Below are 23157 nucleotides of genomic sequence, written 5' to 3'. Positions count from 1 at the left end.
AGAAAGTCCAATGATTTATTTTACTATCGCATGCAGCTACTGTTTCTACCCATATAGACTACAATGTACATTTTCCTACCATATCTAAGATTCACAGTACAGTCTCTTTAAAGACAGAAAAAGGTTACCAGAAGAAATGGTGATGAATAAGAAAAGGTAAAAAAGACAATGGTGGTTTGAAATAACTTTCCTTACATGACCACAAGCCTTTTAACCAGTGACCTGAACAAATACAGTAAGTTTAAGATGTTACGGGACTAGTTTGTTGTTTATCATCCATTCATCTGTTAGAGACAATCTCATGTAGACTGTCTGACTTGAGCCCCAGATTACAATGGCCTTAAGCTCCTGGTCTTTAAACTCAGAATGACTTTAAACTCCTGATCCCCTGTCTCTACCTCCCTGGTGTTAGGGTTAGAGGCATGTGCCATCACAACTGGCTAATACTTTCATCATCCATTGAGTCACTAATTGTGATACTGGTGATTTCCCCAAAGGCATCCCATACAGCAACCATTTTATTGCTAACTCATGTCCCTGGCCCAAGATGATATTTAAGAGTCAAACAACCTCTGTTTATCAAATTCCAGCTCTTCATTCACGTAAACTTGAACAACGAGTTAGGTTCTTGTTGAAAAGGTTCACTTCCATAACAGGCAGCATTTGGTTGAACATATATTTGTCAACCGCACATCAGTTTTTAGCTCATGATATACTAAATGCTAACATAAAATGATTGAAACATAAGGATTTTTCTGTAAAAGTGCTAATGTAAGAAAAATTGAATGATGATGTGAAGTCAACTGTGGATACTCAAATAATATCAGAAATACTGTACTTCTGGCTGGTGACCAGACCTCTAAACTGCAGATGTGCCAGTGACTAATATGTCAATCAGCTTCTGGGTTGAATGGCAGATTTGATAACTGGAGCACACAGAGACAAAATCACTACAACACTGGGTATCTTTTATTCTAGACTTCTTGAAAACCAAAGGAGACGTGTTTCCTTTTTCATGGATTCTGTGTTGATGTTTAAGGACTGCAACTGTTGTAGCCAACAGGGTCTTGTCAGAATTTCTGGACTGATTCTCATGGCTGTGACTCCTTCTGTGTCATGTCCGTCATGCTGCAGAGGAGTATGACACGGCTTGCTTCTCGCCGGAGACCGAATGTTAGAACCCTGGCATTGCTCCAGTATTAACACACCATTTTTCATACCACTAGGAAATCTCACCACCTCTCTGTTGCTGGATGAAGTGTCTTAAGTAGGGATTTAATTTATTCATCGTAAAAGTTGCTTTTGTTCAATAAATACTAACTGCTTATTAGAAACCCATTTATTGAAGATGAGCAGCTATATCATAGACACACATCAAATTTATGGTTGCTAAATCTCACTTAATATGCTTTGAATATTCTATTGGTCTTTAGAATTCTATGTTAAGAAGACTATATTTATTCCAACCCTTCAAATAAAAATAGCTGTTATTGAATAACTATGCACATATATCCTATTCTCTGGCTTATTTACAGAACTTTTTAAACGATGTGATATTTACATGGCTTATCTTATGTTTACTAGCTTAAAATTTTGATAAATAAGTTTTTAATACCCTTTTGATTTATAATCAGCAGATATTAAATACCTTATTAAAACAAAATTAAAACTGGGGAAATATTTATGACATACACTGTAATATGTTATTCCAAATTACTTTTAATCTCCTGGTTGTTCCCCTGGGAAGACTGTGAGATTTTGTTATTAGGAAATATAGATCATTTGATTTGGTACAGAACAAAGCACAGCAGGAAAACCAGAGTGTCTGGTCAGTGAACAAAGTGGTAGCCAAGACTCTTGTCCAAATAGCAAGGAAGAAAAATTACAACACATGTCAAATATGCCTATTCCCTAATCCAGAAGTCAAAGCCATTCTACATGCCTGCATTTCATTCAAGAATGGGCTGTTTCCAGATTACTACATTGCCATTGTGCAACTATTTTACACTTGCATCTTCCATTTATCTGCTGGTACTGTTTCTATGTCTACGTCAAAGAGAGTTCAAGTGGACGGCCATCATTTCTAGGCTCTACTCCAGAAAGATACTGCATAGGGCCTGCTGTTTTCTGTTAATGAATCTATAAGCTGAGACATTTGTTTTATGCATGGGTTTATATTTATTGCTCCTATTTTCCAGTTTTAAAAAAAATACCATAGATTCATATTTAAATTCATCCTGTTGGTCTCCCTTTAATACTGTAGGTAAGAACAGCCAGACTATTTATAAATACAGAATACAAATAGACTCCAGTTTTCAAAACTCATGTTTTCAGTTCAGGGAAATTTTATAAGATTTCACCTTCCTCCACCCAAATCTTCTCTTTTTATACAAAAATGGCATAGAGAATGAAAATTAACATTGTATTTCCAACAAAAAATAAGATGGAGTAAACATAATGACATCAGTTTAGAGTCCTATCTGGCCCCCTATGCTTTCCATGTGGGAGTACGTATCCCACAACAGGCAATATATGTATCAAGAGGTCACTCAGCAATAAGACATTAAAGTTCATAGTGCTTTTCAAGCAAATTATTTTATTACTTCAAAGATTGATTTGAGTCGTTTTTTTACAAGCAGTTATGAAGAGCTCATTAGGATATTTTCCTTACCCCCAGACAGATTATTGTCTCCTTAAGACAGCAGGCAGGCATGTGGGAGGCATTGTCTGGGGAATTAAGCATTTTCCTGGCAAACCATTTTACAAAGGTCCATAGAGCAAGAGATTATCCCCTGTTGGTTAGGTAGAAGCTCTTGTAGCCACTTCAAAAGAGCCAACAGCCACTTTCACCCTTTGTGAATTCAGTTATAATCAATGGGATGTAAAGATTACATCCCTGCCTCTAGTCACAGACAGCTTTTTCTTTGCATTCTTATTGATTTAGCTGTGAGTGTATTTAACCATTAAAGGCATTATTGCATCTCCCAATCTTGCACTTAAAGGAATATAGAGTATCCTTTTAAGAACTGAGAAAACAGACAGGTTTACTTCTCTTGTGCTTTGTTGGATTGAATTGTTATTGGGGGGAAATCATACAGTAGTTATTCATGCACAAGGAAAAAATATCCAAATTACTCAACAATGATTTTTTTTTTAAATAACCACAATTGACTATTTCAGTTTTAAGATTATAACAATGATAACAGTTGTGGATTATATGAATGAGGCCTAGTGAATATTTCATGTGCTTTATGTCATTTAAGTTTCAGAGAAAAATTTCTGGATTCATTTCAACTTTTTGGTAACAAAAATTGACACAACCTAGTGAAATAATTTGCACAAGGCAACACAGTTATCATGTATTAAACCTATGTTAGAACCCAAATCTGTCTGAAAACAAAGCCAATGTTTCAACTGTGTGACCACAAATGTGTGTTGGCAACCACTTTTCTGATTTGCCACTTAATGGTCTGTGTGACTATGGCTTAGAAGGTGGTCTGAGAATCAGTTATTGGATATTACAATCTACTGAACCATATTCTTAGGCAAAACCTCTTATCGCAGAGTAAAATACAATTATCATCACTTTTATCATGCTGGGTGAATTATAACTCTTTGCTTCTCCTTCTCGTGGTTTCCATGCACCAGTACCCACATCTGCACTTAACCGACACAAAATAGGATAAAAGAAGAGGGAGGCAGAAAGGGAGGCAGGGAAGGAGGAAATGAGAAAGGAAAGGCAGTATTTAGCCCAGTGAGGATGAGGAAAGAGGGAACACAGTTTTGGAATACAGTTGACTCCTAGACTTTTTCTAAACACTAGGCATTCTGTCATATATGACTCGAGTGTTCTTGTCTACCTAACTTCATCAGATGTGTAAAGATGAGTGGAAATATTAAAAAAGCATAAATAAGCTATTACCGAATGCTAAAATGCCATTTCTATTGTTAGAGAAACATGTTAATTGCTGTTTTTAATAGCTGTGTATGTATTACCTGTTTAACACAAGTACTAGGACATCAAATAATGGCACCGGTACTTGTGTTAAATGCTTGTGAATATCTCCATTGTGGCAAATAGGATTTGGCAAAGTACTCACAAAATTACTTCATAGAAATTATATAACTTTGAAAGAAAGTCCATAGACAGCCCAGACAGTGAAATAACTATATATAAAATGTGAAAGAATGGAACATTAAGCTACTAATATGCCCTTTTAATGTTCATGGAGGCAAAGTGAAAATTCTGAATAAAAAATCCTTGGAAAAACAAAGGGAGTAACTTATTGGGAAGCACTGTAGAGTTCATACTTTGTCAACTTCTGTAGTAGAATTTACCCAGCTTTCTCTTTTCATCTGATCCAGATGGCCCCTCCATAATTAAAGTGAACATCCAGCTCCAAGGCCTTCATTGCCATCTCCTTGTGGGCTCTGGTATGCCACAAATGACTCTCACATCTGGGAAAATATATTGTCTTCCTTCTATGAGTAGAATCTTTGTAACAACCTTCATTTCAACCCTGTCTCTCTCTTTTTTTTAAGTCTAATTATCTTTTTAAAATAATCAGAATTGTAATTTAAATATTACAGTACATAATTAACCACACTGGTTAACAGAGAATGAGGAATTGTGGCTCCAGGCAAGCATCAAAATTAATATGTACCATGGGGAACGCATTCTGTTGTGAAGGTGTGTCATCGGGCTGGAGTGAAGGGGAGACAATTGAGCAGTCTGACTCTCCTCCGACCAGACAGCTTTCTTGGGTAAGATTCTAAAACCTCATGAACCTTTAGTCTGGTCTTGTTTCTTTAGATGTTCTGTTTGTTTGTGTCTCTAAATGAAATCTATCTGCAGCTCCCCAATGGCAGCATATTCCACTCTCTTGGAATTATGGTCCCTCTGAATAGTAGCATCTTCATGAGTTGTACTGTTCTGTTTTCTTATTTTTATTTATTTATTTGTTTATTTCTGTTTTACCTTGATGTCCCATAGTGGAGGGTTTCCAGACCTACCTTGCTTGCAGGCATCTTCTAGGAAGGTGACTGAGCTGTGAAGCCATGCTTCAATACACTGGGGAGGAGTTAATGAAAAATATCTGTAATTAAGTCCCTCTGTGCCACAGAACTGGGATCATCTTAAGACTGTTAAATTGTGGGAAAAAATGTTACTGAATCCCACAGAGAGAGGGAGCATGCAGCCCAAGCATAGTAAAAGTCCTATTTTTACTAAAATTGGCAATATTTGAGCTTATTGGGTCAGGGTGTGTGTGTGTGTGTGTGTGTGTGTGTGTATGAGTATGACTTAATTGAAGAGAGCACAAAGGATCTATATGAAAGCATTCCATGTAAATATGATGCTTCTCAAACACTAATTACTGAGAGTGTCCTCTGAAATTCTCTTTACAGGGAGATTCTTCATGTCTCCTCTGGGTTTCCAGAATGTGAATATCTATGCTCACCTCTTGTCCTAGCTTTCATAAAAAGTAAAAGGATTTGGCAAACATGGAAGTAGAAGAAAGGAGGAAAAAAATAAAACAAAAGCATAAGAAAATTAGTGATGTTTTGGCAATCACGAAGTGTCTTTGGGTTGGCCTTGTTATCTCGGTGAACTTCGCAATGATCTCCTGCCCACATTTTCAGATTCCCTGCTGATGTAGCAGGCTCGCTCTCACACATGCTATCTGTTTTGTTGGTGGCCGTGAGTTTTGTTATTCCCTCATGATCTAGTGTTGTTTTTTCAGACCCTGAAAGGGCATAATGAAATGGAATCATTCACCACTATTTTTTTTTTTTAATTGGGCACACGTTTCTACCAAGAGAAGAAACCAGATGCGGACGTTTTTCACTATAGTCCTGTGCACATTTATTGAAAGAAGAAGAAAGATGCTAGTTCTGGAATCTTGTGTTTAATACCATCTCCTGGCTAATGACCTTGGAAAATACATTAGAAGACATGGCTGCAGCTGGTATTTCCTGATCAGGTCCGTTGCTTGTGCCTGGCTAATGAAGATGCTGGACAGCACCACACATCCAGACCTCATGTCTGTCTGTAAAAACAGACCTGTCCTGTACCTCTTGCTTTAAACTGCATAAAAATGTAGATGATTGCATTTGAAAGTGCTGAAAACCTGGAGCAAGCTCAACAAATGGTGGAAATCACCATTTGTGTTATGTGCCTTTTATTGAAAATGGCTGTTAAAAAATGTTTTCCTCTAATATTTTCTCAGAAAATGGAGATTTAGTTATTTACTACCAAGTACCCCTTCATTTTTTGTAGTTTTCATATGAACAATTATAATAGATGATTATTTTTCCAGTATTCAGTAACTGATTTTACAGACAATTAGATAACTCTATTAAGAAGATTAATCAACTTTTAATGTGAAATTGTATTATTTATTTGACTGTATATGTACTTTATGTTATCATCAAATATGTCATTTCAAGCTTTATGTATATTAAATACCTACACCCACTTACACCCATGGCTATTAAACAATTAACCCACTTTTCATGGGTAATCAACCCACAATAATTTGGTTTGAGTCTTCATTACCCAGATTAATTCAAATAAAAAAAGACACGGTGAGGCAAAAATTGGATAAGTGGATACTGTCTATTCCCAACTGTCTTAAATTTCCATAGGGATGTCTGAATTGGATTTTGACAAAATACCCCTCTTCATCATAACCCCTTTAATCAAATGCAATGTGAATTTTCTGTATTTCTTAAATTATTCATTTATGAGTGTGTTAATTTACTTTTATATTTTCAAGGTCTTGGGTGGCAGAAGTCTTTACTTGTATATCCCTGAGTTATACAATTAAAATTTGGTTTGCTTACATAGTTAATTAAATATAAAAAGCAAGAAATAGATTTAATGGTAAATAAATCTTCAATTTTAACAAAATTGTAAAATTTGTTATGTTTTTCTTTATATGCTATCTATTGATATTTCAATAGTAAAGAGAACTAAGTCTCCCATGAATATAATTTCTCCATGTTAGATGCACTTTGAAAAATAAGCTCAGGTCAACCCACCTCTAAGGAATGTGATTTGATTATCCTTCACTGGTATCAGAGCACAAGTTTATTTAACACCCCACTAGACTTTTTTCTTCAATGACCATTATTCTAAGTTATAAATGTATGATAACTAAATGATACTGAAATTCCCCCAAATCATTTTGAAGGACATAAAGATATTTTGAATTAAATGCAGTTTTAAGCAATGCATTTTTGGGTTTCAGTGACAGAATTCTGTGGATATTTGCCATTTATCATGATATTTTTCTATAATCTATATAACTATGAACTTACATATAATTAAGGTGAAATCAAAGCCAACAATATAGAAAGAAATGGGTGAAGGGAAATCTTGGGTATTCTAAGCGTAAATTCATGGGCACTATCATGATAGGAGGAATTCGTAGTTGCTATCAGCTTCTTTCCACAAATATACAAAGTTAATTAAGAAGCATCTTCCACGCAGATTACTGATTTGTACTCACAAATATGGTGTTACTGTTTTGAGCCCTGATTCGTACATTTCTGCTTATCTCCTTACTTATAAAATATGGCATCCCTAAATGTAAAAACTCTGCCAGGTCATAAAATGGATGTTTTTTTCAGTTGTAGCTGCCACATGAGTTATCACATAGTCAAAACTCAAGAAAAGAAATGGGTAAGAAATATTAGGGGGTTCTCAACTTGGTATCCAACTAAACATTTCTTCTTTCATGTTCTTTTTACCCGTGTTTATGAAGAGTTCCACATGCAGTGTGCTGCAGAAGCGTTTACTGGTATTCAGTGTGTTCTTGGAAACCAATTAATCCTTCTAGATCTCATTGAGGAACTTAAAAATCAAAGTCTTTGCATTTAGGTGAAGGAGAATTTGTGTGCCAATGTGACTCCACCAAAGGTGCTTTACAAAGCTGCTCAAACCTGATGCAAAGGACAAAAGGGAAGGTGTTTCTGGATGAGATGAACAGTTGGGCCAATGGCTTTAGAAAAGCTATCTGCATACGAACAAGTGTGGGTCTCTTTCTCCAGATTGAAGACAGAGACCTGTAATAATCCTGAGAAAATTGGAAATCGCACTGATAGTGTTGAGTTGGAACAGCAGACTTTTCTGGCCCTTTTTAACTCAGAATGAAAAACCTGATAACATGATTGTCTACAGTTTCAAGTCTTCTGCTAGAGACTCTTACACAATCAGCCATCTGCAATTTAGGGTTTAGGGTTTTCACTTTTCACTCAAACTAGATCTATTTGTTGGCTTTTTTTTTTTTTTTTTTTTTTTTTTTGGTAAACATACACATCAAACACTACACACACATGCACACACAGTTTAATTTTCTAAAGTAGTGCAGACTAATGACTAATACTACAAATATAGTCGTGTATGATCTATGTATTCTCTAACTAAATATTATTGTTACCTTTAAATATGTTATTGAAATTGTATTTCATTTTTTAAAATGTAACATAATAAAATGTAATATGATTAAAAACCATCAGATGAAGTTTGGACAATACAAACCTACAGAAAAATAAAAAGCCCCAACCATGCAGGCCCTGTGCTTTCTGATTCAGGTTCTGTGGGTTTGTATGAGCTCTGCTCGGTTGTTTATAAGAGGGCCTTCTTCTTCTGCTATCCTTTGTCTTCTGTCTCCCCACTTCCTGCCTCCTGTTTTGCAGAGATCCATGAGTTCTAAGGAGAGAAATTTGATGGAGACATCTCATTTATTGCTGTGTGTTACAATGTATTTCTCTCTGAGTGATGTCTGGCTGTGCATCTCTATAATTGTTCCTGTCTGCTGCAGGAGGAAGTCTCTCTGATGATGGCTGAATAAGTCAACAGTATATTAGTTTAGCAGAATATCATTAGGAATATTTTATTGTTACTAAAAAAGAAAAACAAAACAGTAATATGTTGTTTTATCTTAACTCTCTGGCTGATCCTGACTCTGGCTCATGGTCACCTAAGCAGTGTGAGGTACAGTTTCCATGTTGTGGAGTAGACCTTATGTCAAATCTGACATCAGCTGGTTCCTCACACAAGATTTGTGCCACTATTGCCCTCACATATTTTGCAGGCAGCAAAGATTACAGATCAAAGGCTTTGGTTTGGGTTGGTGGTTACTTTTCTCTTGTGGTAGGCTGAAGAGCACCTTTCTGTCAGAGACACTACAAAGTAGGGGGAATGTGAAGGTTCAGTGTAGGCACCAGATCTGCCTCTCTCCTGTGTGAGTGCTGTCTTCTGCAATGGTGCCTTGCTGTCAGTTTGTGGAGAGCAACCTATTGTCTTAGCAACGGCCTGGAGTGTGTGAAGATTTCCATGGGACCCCAATAACTCATTTGGATGAAATCTAGTTCTACCACTGGATGCTTCATTTGGTGAAAAGACATGGCCAGTAGGGGTTCCTTTGCTTGCCTTATTTGCAGACTTTAATTTTATTGGCCTTCATATATTGTAGGAAGGTTCTGCTGCACTAAGTTCCAAACCTAGTACAAATACCCTTTAGTTGTAGCTGTCTCTGCCCTCATTCCTTCCCTTAATCTCATTTTGCCTCCCTCTTCCCACCTGATCCTCCTGTTCTCATCCCACCCTGCCTCACTTCACCTATAAAATCCATTCTATTTCTTCCTGCCAGTGGTTAGATTTAATATTGATGTGTGACACTGTATTGACTTTGCATAGCTTACGTCTTTAATCATAAGCTACAAAGAGGGTTCGATTCCAATTGCTACGCTCATGTTCCAGCCTCTGCTTTCCTTTTTTTGTTATCCTTGCTATGTACTGGGGGTATTTTTACACGTATGTTTCTTTGCTCATGCATTCCTTTCTGAGATAGGATCTCATGTAGGCTAGTATATAACCAAGGATGATGACTTTGTATTTTTGATTTTCCTGCTTTACCTTCCAAGGGCTAGGATTACTGATGTATAGCATATCACTTGGTTTTCTGTAGTTGCAGAGAACTAATACAGAGCTTCCTGTGCCATAGGCAAGCACACTAACCAATAGCATTAAATCCCCAACACTGGAGGTTGTTTAATGTACATGGACCTTCACTGAAGGGAAGATATTTATTGAGTCATCAAGGTTCCATTGGTTGGAAGGGGATTCTCACTTCCTCCCAATACTTGGGAATTAAATTTGATCTAGTTTGTTTACAAGGGCTGTTGTGAAAGTTGTTCTCTTTATCCTAGACTCCAGTATGGTCCTTGAATATTAAAATTTCCATGCTTACATTATGCAATGGCTTCAAACCTGTTTCTATTCATTTGAGTCCTTAGAAACACTTTTTATCTTAAAATGAATACATTTGATATGGTTCCTTTCTTTTCCTTCTTTTTATTTATTTATTTATTTATTTTCTTATTTTACATATCTATCCCAGTTCCCTTTCCATCTCTCCCTCCCTCCCCTGCTCATGACCACCCTCCCATCCCTTCCCCCCATCACTCGACAGGGAAGGTGATACGTCAATACTATAATATTTGTCAGGTAGATTTTACATAACAATAGAATCTCTCTCTTTTGGCACATGAATGATCTTCCAATAATTCAAATCTCCATTGAAAAAGAATTTTGCACTTGAAAGTAAACACTGCTTCCTCCCTCAAGTCTTCATGTGCATGTATAAGTTAATCATGTTTTTTTAAATTTAAGCACTGTTAAAAGCTCACCATTTGTCCCTTTTTAAAGTCTGCCCAGCTTATATACCAATTGTCTCCCAACATGCTTCAAGTGACACAATCCATCTCCCAAGAACTGAAAAAACACTACAAGAAAATTCTGGGAAACATCAGAACAAAACATGACCACCACTTCTATCTCTCCCATTGTCTCATTGTGTATCTGTTACTGTCTGGGGTATAGATTTCCACACTTCTCCTGTGACTGTGCCCCATAGATGAATGGTGTGTGTGTGTGTGTGTGTGTGTGTGTGTGTGTGTAAAAAGAGCTCTACATTATTCTTATTAGATTTGTAAAGTTGGTTTTGGTGATTTGAATACCACATCTTGAAGTTCTTCTAACTAATACTCATCATACTTGCTCTAAAATATTGCCAGTCTACTTTGTTATCTTGGGAGCCTTAGAACTTATTTGTAGTCTCTTCTGTTTAAAGAGTTTGCAGAATGCTAAAACTCTGCAAAGTTTTCTTGGTTAAATTTTATGCATGTGCCTTTAAATTATTTGGTTCCTGGTTTTAGTTTTCTAACACCAAAGGTATTTCTAATTTCTGTGCATGTGTAGTCTTTTCTTGTAATTATAGAACATAGATGTTACAATATTGAAACAAAGTAATGATATAAACATAACATGACATATAGAAAATAAGATATCACGTAAATGTAGACACAGAAGTCTAAATTAAAACTAAAATTAGACTTAAATTCTATATCACAGACAAATGTGCTATGACGGCTGATGGAAATGCATTTAATTACTTCTATGAAACATTGAAAATGTCTGAAAGAATATGATACAGAACCAAGGAGAGACTTGTGAAATTTTCTTCATTTCAAACAAGCTGCAAAATTGTTTTATAGTTTGTTATTCTAATGTATTTGCCCATTAACTTTAGCTCATGGAAGAGTAAGCTGAAGCACAGATCCCTTCCTGCCGATTCTGAGAGGATCTCACTTGTAGCCAGAGTGTCCTCACACTCATGAGTCTCCTACTTCAATCTCATGGCTATATGTCAACAGGAACAGTTCATTTTAGTGATTATATGAAGAAAATACCTCTTTCAACTGAAACAAAATAATAGTAATTGTTCTTCAATTACACTGTATATTTGTTATACTCTGGTATTGTCTTTCATGCTTTAAAGGCAGCCTTAGAAATTCGTGGATCTCCACATGTACAGAAATCATAAGAGAAGAGTATTTTAGTAGATAATCCTAGGAGAATGGGGAATATGTTTAATTTTGAATTGAGCATTTCTCTAAAAGAGAACGACTTTCTAGTAAAGACCCATGATACAATATATATTGCATATTTCACACACATGCCTACACCCCCCCACACACACACACTAATACACAGTTTGAAACTTTCTGACATGGAAGTATGCAGAGTGTGTCAGAATGGATGAGAGGTCTACACAAAGAGGACCTTGTTATATAAATTTTGTAATGGCTGGTGACCAAATTTTGGTCTTATTGCAATTAAAATAAGTATTATGAGGTTAGGTAACTGAACGCAAAATTTCAGGCAGAAAAATATCAGAAATATAGTGAGTATTCAGTAAATGTGCATAGAATTGAAGAATATTTCTTCTTCTTTTGTTCAATATATTTGCCTGCAAGAAATCATGAAAGCTAAGCAGAGCTGGATACATATGGTCCTATTGACAGTTTGGAGCCTGAAACAGTAGAATTACCAATTTGAGGCCCTCTTCAGGAACACAGACAGATTCTATTTAGAAATAAGCATGCATTTTTAATGAGAAGAGAATCAATTAGCCACACCAGCTCTTGGCAATTATGGAGTGACTGTCTAGTGGGATGTAAAATGTCTTCGTTGAAGATGATGGGTTAGGTTTAGCTAACTAGACGGAGCTTCATATGCCTATCAGAAACAGAGAAAGTCTCACTTAGCAGCAGGGTACCCAGGTGTGAAGTGCATGCAAAGTCCAAAGTTACAAGTCAAGGCATAACTGTAGCAAGTATTATAATTGTTTACTACTTCACACATAACATCTCCAAAGTTAGTGGTTTAGGAGTATAAATTATTATTAATTTAAGCTGGGCATTGGTGGCCCACACCATTATTCCCAGCACTCATGAGGCACAGCAGGAGAATCCCTGTGAGTTCAAGGCCAGCCTGGTCTACAAAGCAAGTTCCCAGATAGGCTCCAAGGCTACATGGAGAAAACTTGTCTCCCAAATCAACAACAACAACAGCAGCAAAAAAAAAAAATTGTTATTGATTTATACAACTGTTGATATTGTCTGGACTTGTCTGACTGGTTCTCTTGGAGGGCCTCTTGAAAGGCTTGAGTTAGTAGGCGAAGGCCCACTAAAAGTACAGAAACAATACTAGCTGTTGCCTGGGAGCTCAATCATGATTATGGATTGAACATGTATTTATTGTCTTTCCTTGTGGTTCTGGCATATATATTAGCTGAGTTCTAGTATAGATATCCCAGTGACAACATTCCATGTTTTGTGTAACTGTGCTTTACTCAAGACTGAGTTCTGGTCGGCTCAGATTCCAGGAAAGAGATATACAAAAGAACGTGGTTGACCAGTGCAGTGGGATAGATCAGGTGTTATAAAGGATGTTCATGCTATTAGAAACCATAGGATTTAAAAACATTAGAGTATTAGAACACCAAGATATAGATATTAGACAGAGAAAGCAAAAAACTAGGGAGGAAAAAAGCCAATTAGGAGTAAAAGCAAAGGAAGTGTAGAGATCTAGATGTAGAGAGACAAGAAAGAATTGACTATTCAAATGCTGCCACTGACTTAAATTGTGATGTAATTGGCAACTCAGGCAAGGAAGATTTTCTTTTTAATTTTTTAAAATTTATTTCATATAACCAAGTCCATTTAAATGAAAACAAACATTTATAGACAATATATGGGAATTTGGGTGTTGTTCTTTCCAAACTACTTCCTGCTGGTAAGGGGTGCTGTCATTGGGGATTCGAAGAAGATTCAGAAATCCTGGCTGTAGTCTGTAAGGCTGCTTTGTCCAGCTGTTTTGAATGTAGGATCACCTGCTACTCTGTTTCAGGCAGTCTGGCTTGATTAAACCACATTAGTCTGGAAGGAATCCACATCTTTTCATTTTCTGTGGAAACAAAAATAGAAATCATTTCCCCAGTAACTTGTCCTTGAACTTAAATTTTGGAGTCAAAACATTTTTTTTTAAAAAATAAGTTTTGGTGTAGACAGTGAATATCAGAAGGAGATACTTACATGAGCAAACATGAAGGGTAGTACAAGAAGTGTTAAAAAATTAACTCATTTGAAAGTGTTTATACCACTGAGAAAGAAAAGGTGCGATACTTGGTTATGAAGATCAAGGGGCTTTGTTTGATAAGAGTGTGTATTTATTTCTGTTAAGAGAAACAATGTAAGTGAAGAGGTAGTGGATGGAAATCACATTTACCTAACAACAATTAGTGTTCTGTTCTTACACAGGTGAGGTGACTTAACTGGTAGATTTGTAGAAATTGGTAGATTTGTAGTGGGGAAATGCATCTATAACCATAAGAAAGAGGCTGACAGTAAAGAGACTGATTTAAATTGTAGCTAGTGCAGGACCTGCAGTATCTCAGGACTGTGCACTGTATATCCACAGTAGCCACCAACAGCAACAGAGAAGCAGAACATGGAGGAAAATTCTAGAACTTTTAGGCTAAAAAGAAATGTAAATAGTTTTGAAGCAGAGAGAGAGAGAGAGAGAGAGAGAGAGAGAGAGAGAGAGAGAGAGAGAGAGAGAGCAAAGGCAAAGAGAGAAGTGTAAAGATGTAGGTAGCAATAACAGAACATAAGAATATATGTACAATTCAAATAAGACCAGCCATGTACAAGGACAGTGATGAAGGTAACTGAAGATGCAGTTGATGGCACAAACAGGTATGAGGAGAAAGACATTCTTTTTTAAGAAGTAAAACGAACATTGGCAACACTTTAGCCTTGGGTTCTGGAAAACTATATGTACTATAAAAAATAAGATGGAGTGTTCTTCCTAAGCTATCAAAAATAGATGGTAACTTTCTCATGAGTTCAATTCCATAACCTTAGAAAAGGAATAGCCTGAAATAAATATGAAAAAGTAAAACTATATGGCTACAAACATCAGCTATTGTCTCAAAGTATGAAACCATGGATCCATGAATGAACTGGTAACCTTCTCTGTATTTAATGACTTATACATAAGGAAGCCCTCCGATTCCAAAGGGCACATGCCTAGAGACATAAACTAGGTAAAATTTACATGACAAAAAAAACAGTTAGGTACTTCCTTTTCAGTGATGAAATTAAATTTTAAAAGATGTCAAACTCTGAAGATGTGGGATCATGATGACATTAAAAAAAAAAAAAAAAAAAAAAACTCTAAGCTAAGCATACAAACTATTCAGAGTACCTTTGTCTGAATGTTTAGTTTTTATTGCAGTTTTGTGATTTAAAGTATTCTCTAGGAATTTAGAACTTGTAGTTAACCTGGAAATTTATTTTAAAGCATAATATTAGGAAAATATAGATTCAGTTGAATTTATTTACTCAGTGCTGTTATTAAAAGCCTACCAAAAAAGGCAAGCCATGTATGTGATAATGGCTATCAGTGAGGGCAAAGTCAAGGATAATTCCTCATTTTCTGAGACTTGTAGGAACTCACAAAAGAATGAGAAATGTGCTTCCTTTTTTGAGTCAATGACAAGCCAAAACAGATGGCTGTGTTTCATCTGGATAGACCTAATCACTGGTCTGGCCATTTTTAACACGAATACTTGGTGAGATGAATGGCATTGGGTTCTGTTGCACAGCTGTAAATTCAAGCAGCTAACTGGGTCAGTGTGGGACTCTGAATACAAATATGTGGCTGTGTTTATTACATGTATATAAACATACAGAAATAGATAACAGAGTAGTGGCGTGCCTTTAATCCCAGTATTTGAGAGAGAGGCAGATTTATCTCTCTGAATTCTAGAGCTAGTTCTAGGACAGCCAAAGCTACAAAAAGAAACCCTTTCTTGAAAAACAAAAACAAAATAAAACAAACATTTAAAGAAATAGATGGCATAACCTTCATTTATCATAGAGAGTCTGGACCACACACCTTACCAAACAGTTGCTTGGCTCTCTACAGGAGTTCCAGTTGAGCTGACACAAGAGACTGATAAGACACTCTCGTTCACTTTCCCATTGCTTTGGGGATTGTTTACTCACTTATGCAAAAGGAGCAAGGGTAAAACTCACATCAAGAATGTTGTTGCATTCCTTGTCATATGTCCTGGCTGCATCGATCTCAAACAAGTAAATATGTTTTGAATTTTCAGCGTATACTCCAGATGCTGTCTCTATCTGCACTTGTTACTTTTAATTAACAAAATATTATTTATAATGTTTGCATACATACATATGTACATACAAACATACATACATACAAACCTACAAACATATTCACCGAATTCACACATTTGTATAAATTGGTCCACACACATGTAAACATGGGGAAAATATGGGAATGCACACACATGAAAGTATATATAAATGTCAGTATCTCCTGATTATTTATTATATTTGGACTTTGTATCATATGTACTTTTCTGTCTTTAAATGTCTTTTTCAGATTTTTGTTTCTATTTTAATGTACATTTTGGAAATAATTTAATCACCTAATAAAGCTCCTGAATTTAAAAACATGAGTTCATCCTTAACAGTGTTATAAATGAAATTGTGAACATGTTCATAAATACATAGCATATAACTAAATTATATTATATTTATATGAATATTTTGAAATATTAGAGGGACTTCTATTGTTAACATAATAAAATTTTTGATTTTCAACACCTTGGCTCTCCCTTTCTGCTGAGATTCATGCAATGAGTCATTTGCTAGGGAGGCTGTGATGGAGGATGCATCTGGTCGTGATTCATAAAGGGACTATATTTTACCCAACATGCCACGAACCTAGCATTAGGTCTCACTCCCTTCAAACTTTCTTAGGACACCCCATAACAAGTGAAAAATTGATCTCAGTCTTCACTGGAGACTCCAGCTAAGCCAAACCTTTATCCTGATGCAGAGAAACAGTATGGCAATTCATGTTTTCTCTGCAAGCCATTATTTGTCCTAACCCATTTTAATTTGCTGTTCATATTTAGATTAGTAGTTCATGAGTATTGCTAAAGTTTTTCTAGCTATTTATCTCATTATCATTTCGTAAAATGTTTTCCTTTTTCTAAATTTTGACATGTATTATTTTATGTGTATGTTAGTTAATATATGGTATATAGTATATCAGTCCTTTAAATAATTTGATGGTTCATTTTTGTTTGGTTGATGCTTTTATTTCTTTTTTGTTTTAAGTAGATACCATTGACTTTGACTTTCCCAATTTTTCTTCATTATCCTCATTGGTTTTTGTTTGTTTATTTGCATGGTAGGAACTCTGTATTAGTCTGTTTCTGCAGGTTTCCTGGAACTATTGGTTTCCTGACTGGCTTCAAATCCATGGCAATCTTTCTGCTGTATTAACTGATACTAACTGTCCAGCCCTTTGTTATTATCTATTTTAATTCAATATACTCAAAAACATCTTAAAATTGTGTTGTCTTTATAATGAACTGAGCATATATCCTATCATGTTTATTATTTTAACCTTATAAACTATTATAAAATTGTTATTACTGGATGATAGCTATTCTAGCTAGGGTGAGGTAGTATCTCAAGTTAGTTTTAATTTGCATTTCTCTCAGATACTGAACACCTTTTCAAGTATTTATTGGATATCTGTACTTCCTGTATTGAGAACTCTATATTCACCTTATTACAACATTTACTGATTAGATTAATATGTTTTTTTTTATTTTTTGGTTCTTAATAAATCCTAAATATTAATTCTCCATCTGATGTTTAATTGGTAATAATCTGTCTTCATTTGTTGGGCTCTTTCTTCTCTCTGGTAAAGTTTTCCTCTGCTGTCAGGAGTTTTTAAAATCTTTTGTCAAGTCTAGGAAAACAAATAACAGCAGATACTGGTGAGCATGTGGACAATGAGGAAGAATTCTTCACTGTTGTGGAAAGCTGACATTGTTCACAGACTATGAAAGTCATTAGGATGGTTCCTTAGGAAAAAACAAAACTAGAATCACCATGTGATTTAGCTGTGGCAATCTCTAAGAGCCACTCAGCAGACTCGAAGTGAACATACTACATTCATTGCTGCACTATTCAATATAGTGATAAAACCACCCTGGGTATCATTCAGCAGGTGAACAGAAGAAAATGTTGTATATATACACAATGAAATTCTTTTCAACTGTAAAAGGTGAGATTACCAAATTTGAAGAGAAATTGAGGCAATAGTTTACAAATTAGATTAGTTTTTGCAATCCTCCTGGCCCTCATGTTCTCCTCTCCCCTTCTCTTATTCCTAGCTCCCTCTCTACTCACTGTCCCCGCCCCACTCTAAATATGCTCAGAAGATCTTGTCCCTTTCTCCTTCTGTGGGAGACCTTGTATGAATCTTTTAGAGTGCTCTTTGTATCCTAGCTTCTCTAGCAGTGTGAATTGTAGGCTGGTGATCTTTTGCTCTATGTCTAAAATCCATATATGGTTGAGTACACACCATGTTCTTCTTTTGGCGACTGGATTACATCTCTCAGGATGGTTTCTTCTAGTAGTATCAATTTGCCTGCGAATTTCAAGATGCCATTTTTCCCTGCTGAGTAGTATTCCATTGTGTAAATGTACAACATCTTCTTTATCCATTCATAAGTTGAGGGGCATCTAGGTTGCTTCTAGGTTCTTGCTATTACAAATAATGCTGCTATGAACATAGTTGAACAAATGTCTTTGTTGCATGGATGTGGATCACTTGGGTATATGCCTAAGAGTGGGATTACTGAATCTTGAGATAGACTGATTCCCATTTTTCTGAGGAAATGCCATATTGATCTCCAAATTGGCTGTACAAGTTTGCACTCCCACCAGCAGTGGAGGAGTGTTCCCTTTCTAAACATCCTCCCCATTTTAGCCATTCTGACAGAAGTAACATGGTATCCCAGAGTTGCCTTGATTTGCATTTCCCTGATGGGTAAGGATGTTGAGCACTTTCTTAAGTGTATTTCAGCCATTTTGCATTCCTCTTTTGAGAGTCCTCTGTTCAGTTCTTTACCCCACATTTTAATTGAATTATTTGGTGTTTTGTCACTGGCTTCTTGAGTTTTTCATATATTTTGGAAATTGCCCCTCTTTCAGATGTGATGTTGGTGAAGATCTATTCCCACTCTGTGGGCTGCCGTTTGGTCTTGCTTACTGTGTCCTTTGCCTTACAAAAGCTTCTCAGTTTCAGGAGGTCCCATTTATTAATCATTGATCTTAGTGTCTTTGCTACTGGTGTTATGTTCAGGAAGCAGTCTCTTTTACCAATTTGCTCTAGGATACCTCCTACTTTCTCTTCTAAGAGGTTCAGTATGGCTGGATTGATGTTAAGGCCTTTGATCCATTTTGTGCATGGTGATAGACATAGGTCTATCAGCATCTACGCGCCATCATCCAGTTGTACCAGCACCTTTTGTTGAAGATGCTTTCCTCCTTTCACTGTATAATTTTAGCTATTTCTTCAAAAATCAGGTGTTTGTAGGTGTGTGGGTTAATATCTGGATTTTTCATTTGATTCCATTGGTCTATCTGTCTATTTGTGTACCAATACCAGACTGTTTTCAGCTCTATAGTACAGCTTAAAGTCAGTGATGGTGATGCTTCCTGCAGTTCCTTCATTTTACAGGGTTGTTTTGGCTATCCTGGTTCTTTGGTTTTTTCATGATGAGTATTATCCTTTCACGGTCAAGGCCTGACTCTTATTTTTCAGACAGAGTTATAGGAACTGACTGTGTCTTAGACTTGAAAAAAATAAATACATGAGTAGATATTATTTAGTAGAGGTTCATAGACTGAATATAAGAGCTTTATATAAACCTGAATAATAATTTAATGTATGTATTAAATAGCAGCATTCAAAAATAACTGTTGCGGGGAGTGGAGGCTAGATTTTTAATCCATACTATTACAGTTTTCTAGGATATTTCTAAGCTCTTCTCTTGTTGACAAATGATAGAGCTGTTAGCTTTGTTTGTTGGCATGCACTAGCTTTATTGAATGAAGTCTTTTATTATTTTTAATGTCCTTTATCTCCTAGGTAGCTGTATATTTGCTAATAATGATTATTTCAGAATTGCATTTTGTTCCAGAACAACTCGGTCCTCATGTCAAGTTTATTACAGATTCTATTGTACTGAAAAATAGTAAAATATATTAAATAAAATTTGCATTTTAACTGTGAATAAGTGGGAAAAATTTTGTTCAAAATATTATGCAGTCCGTAACACTAAACTCTTCAGTACTCATAAAAGTACTTCTCTCCAAATTCCAATCTGTCATGTGTCTTGAAAATTTTGCCCATTCTAGGTAATTCATGTAAATGGACCAAATAACATTTGTTCTTTTTTTAGCTGTTCAGTAGACCCTAATGTTGTTAAATAGTATCCACATGAACCTTATTTTTCTTATAACTGGAACACATTCAATTATACAGAAACATACACACACACACACACACACATACATGTATACATACATACATACATACATACATACATACATATATGCTTTCTTTGTGCCAGGCTTATCTCTCTATAACTACTTGGGTGTTCATAGAGCCGTTGAGTATTTGCTTTTGATAAGTCTCTAAAATGTTTTCTGCAGCATCCATACTACTTATTCATTCCTAGCAGGAAGGTGTCAGTACTCTATCTTATACATCCTCAACACTTACTATTTTTGATATATTTATTACAGCCTCCATAGTAGGTTTGAAAATGTATCACAATGTGCTTTTTAATTTTCTTAAATGTATTGTTTGTTTGTGGGAGTGTTTTTAATTGTATATGTGTTGTTGATTGCCTGCCATGTTACATGTGTGGTCATGAAGTCAGAGTGCAATGTACACAAGTCAGTTAATTACATTTCCCTCATATGACACCCAATGATTAAAGTCAGATTCTTGGGCTTGGTGCCAAGTGCCTTACCTGATGATCCATTTAACTAATGCCTACATGAGCTTTTAATGAACTTTTCCCCAATGATTATGTGCTAAGTAGCCAGTTTCATGGATTGTTTTGAAACATGTCTATCCACCTATTTACCAACTGTACATTTAGAATGCTTTTGACATTTGTCTGCTGAATAGAGACATATCATATATCTTTATTAGTGACAATATTTTTCTCATGCAGGTCATCTTTTTACTTGACAATATTCTGGAATATGTAAAATTTCACAATTTTAATGAGTATTAATTGATTAATTAATTTGGGTGTCATAACCAATAGAGTCTGCAAAGTACAATATAAGGAAAATTACTTACACACCTTCTTTTAGAAGTCTTACGATTTTGGCTCTCATGATTGCATCATTGGTGCATATGGTGTCAAGTTTTATGTATAGTGACAGGTCAGGTTCTGTCCTATTTTTATTTGCATGTGAGAAGCTTGCAATACCCTGGTCTAATATCCATAGACCACAGTTAAAATTTCTTTTAGACTGTTAATTCTATTCTACTTGATACTGGTTTGTGTGCCTAGACTAATGACTGTTTAAACTAAGGTGTTTTTGTGGTAGTTTCAAATCAGATATATAAGTTCTCTAAATTTATTATTCTTTTTCAGTGTTTTTTTTTTAAACTAGGAAAAACCATGTAAATCTTTAATAATTCGAAGGCTACATTTGAAGTTGCTCATGTTTGAATGATGATTTCTGTACTTGGTTATTTTTTATTCTTTTATGGTTTACTCTTTGGGGGGGGGCTACCACCCAGTTCCCAAATAAATCACATACTCAGAAGTTTATTATTACTCATACATGCCAGCTTTTCTTAACTTAAATTATCCCATCTGCCTTTTGCTCCTGAGCTTTTTACTTTCCTTAGTTCTATGACTCTTACTTTCACTCTTACTCTGTGGCTGCCTGGGTGGCTGGGTGGCTGAGTGACTGGGTGGGTAAATGGCTGGGTGGCTGGGTGGCTGAGTGACTGAGCGGCTGGGTGGCTGGGTTGCTAGGTGCCTGGGTGGCTGGGGGGGCTGGGTGGCTGGATGACTGGGTGGGTAAGTGGCTGGGTGGCTGGGTGGCTGTGTGGCTGGGTGTCTGGGTGGCTGGCCCCTGATGTCTTCCTTTCCTTGTTCTACCTTTTTTTTTTTTTTTTTTTTTTTTTTGATTTCCTTTTTATACTCCACCTGTCAGCCATGCCTATCCTTTCTCTTGCCTCACTATTGGCTGTTCATCTCTTTATTAGACTATTGGGTATTTTAGACAGGCAAAAAAATCAGAGATTCACAAAGTTAAACTAATACGGCATTTAAAAAAGCAACACATCTTTAAACAAATGTTTTAGATCAAAAACAAATGTAATGTGCTACATTTCATTGAATAGTCTAAACGGTTTTGAATATTTGCCATCTTACCAACTTTTTTTTTTTTCATTTATCCATGATCATGAAATTACTTTTCACTTGCTTAAGTCTGTTTTAAAAATAAATTTAGCATACAAGACTTCAATCTTGTTACATGTCTCAGTTAGGGTTTGTGTAGCTTTGAGGAGACAACATGGCCACATCAACTCCTCTAAAGGAAACGTTTAATGGAACGGCTTAGAGTTTAGTCCATTATGATCATGGTGGGACATGGCATCATGCAGGTAGACATGGTGCTGGATAGGTAGCTTAGTATTCTATATCTCAGGCATCAACAGTAAGTTGTCTGAGACAATAGGCATGGCTTGCACATATATGAGACCTCAATGTCCACCCCAATAGTGACAAGATCACACTTACTCCAACAAAGCCAAATTTCCTAACAGTGCCACTCTTTATGGGGACCACTTACATTCAAGCTACTGCACCCCATAAGCTTATAGCCATATCATAATGGAAATGCATTTAGTCCTACTTCAAAATCCCCATAGTGATTAACAGTCTCAACAATCTTTTAAAGTTCATAGTCTCTTCTTAAGTTCATCTAACATCTTAAGTGCAATCCCCTATAAAATCAAAACAGCAGCAACAACATCAAAAAGCAGATTATATACTTCCAATGTATAGTAGAGCATAGTCAGGAAATATAGGGCCAAAATAAGATCCTGAATACCAGCTAGGCAAACTCCAAACTCTGTATCTTCATGTCTGATATAAAATGCTCTTCAGATGTCCAACTCCTTTCTGCTTTGTTGACTATATTATACTTCTCTTTCTTTCGCTGTTTTCACTTCCTGTTAGCAGCTCTTCTTGGCAGATCTCCCACAGCTCTGGCATTTCCAACATATTAGAGTCTCCAAGGCAATCCAGGATTCAACTTCACAGCTTCAAGCAATGACCTCTTTAGCTCTCCGCTCAGGAACATTCC

This window comes from Phodopus roborovskii, unplaced genomic scaffold, assembly GCF_943737965.1.
Source record: "Phodopus roborovskii unplaced genomic scaffold, PHOROB, whole genome shotgun sequence".
Classification (NCBI taxonomy): domain Eukaryota; kingdom Metazoa; phylum Chordata; class Mammalia; order Rodentia; family Cricetidae; genus Phodopus; species Phodopus roborovskii.
This window is presented reverse-complemented; position numbering follows the sequence as displayed.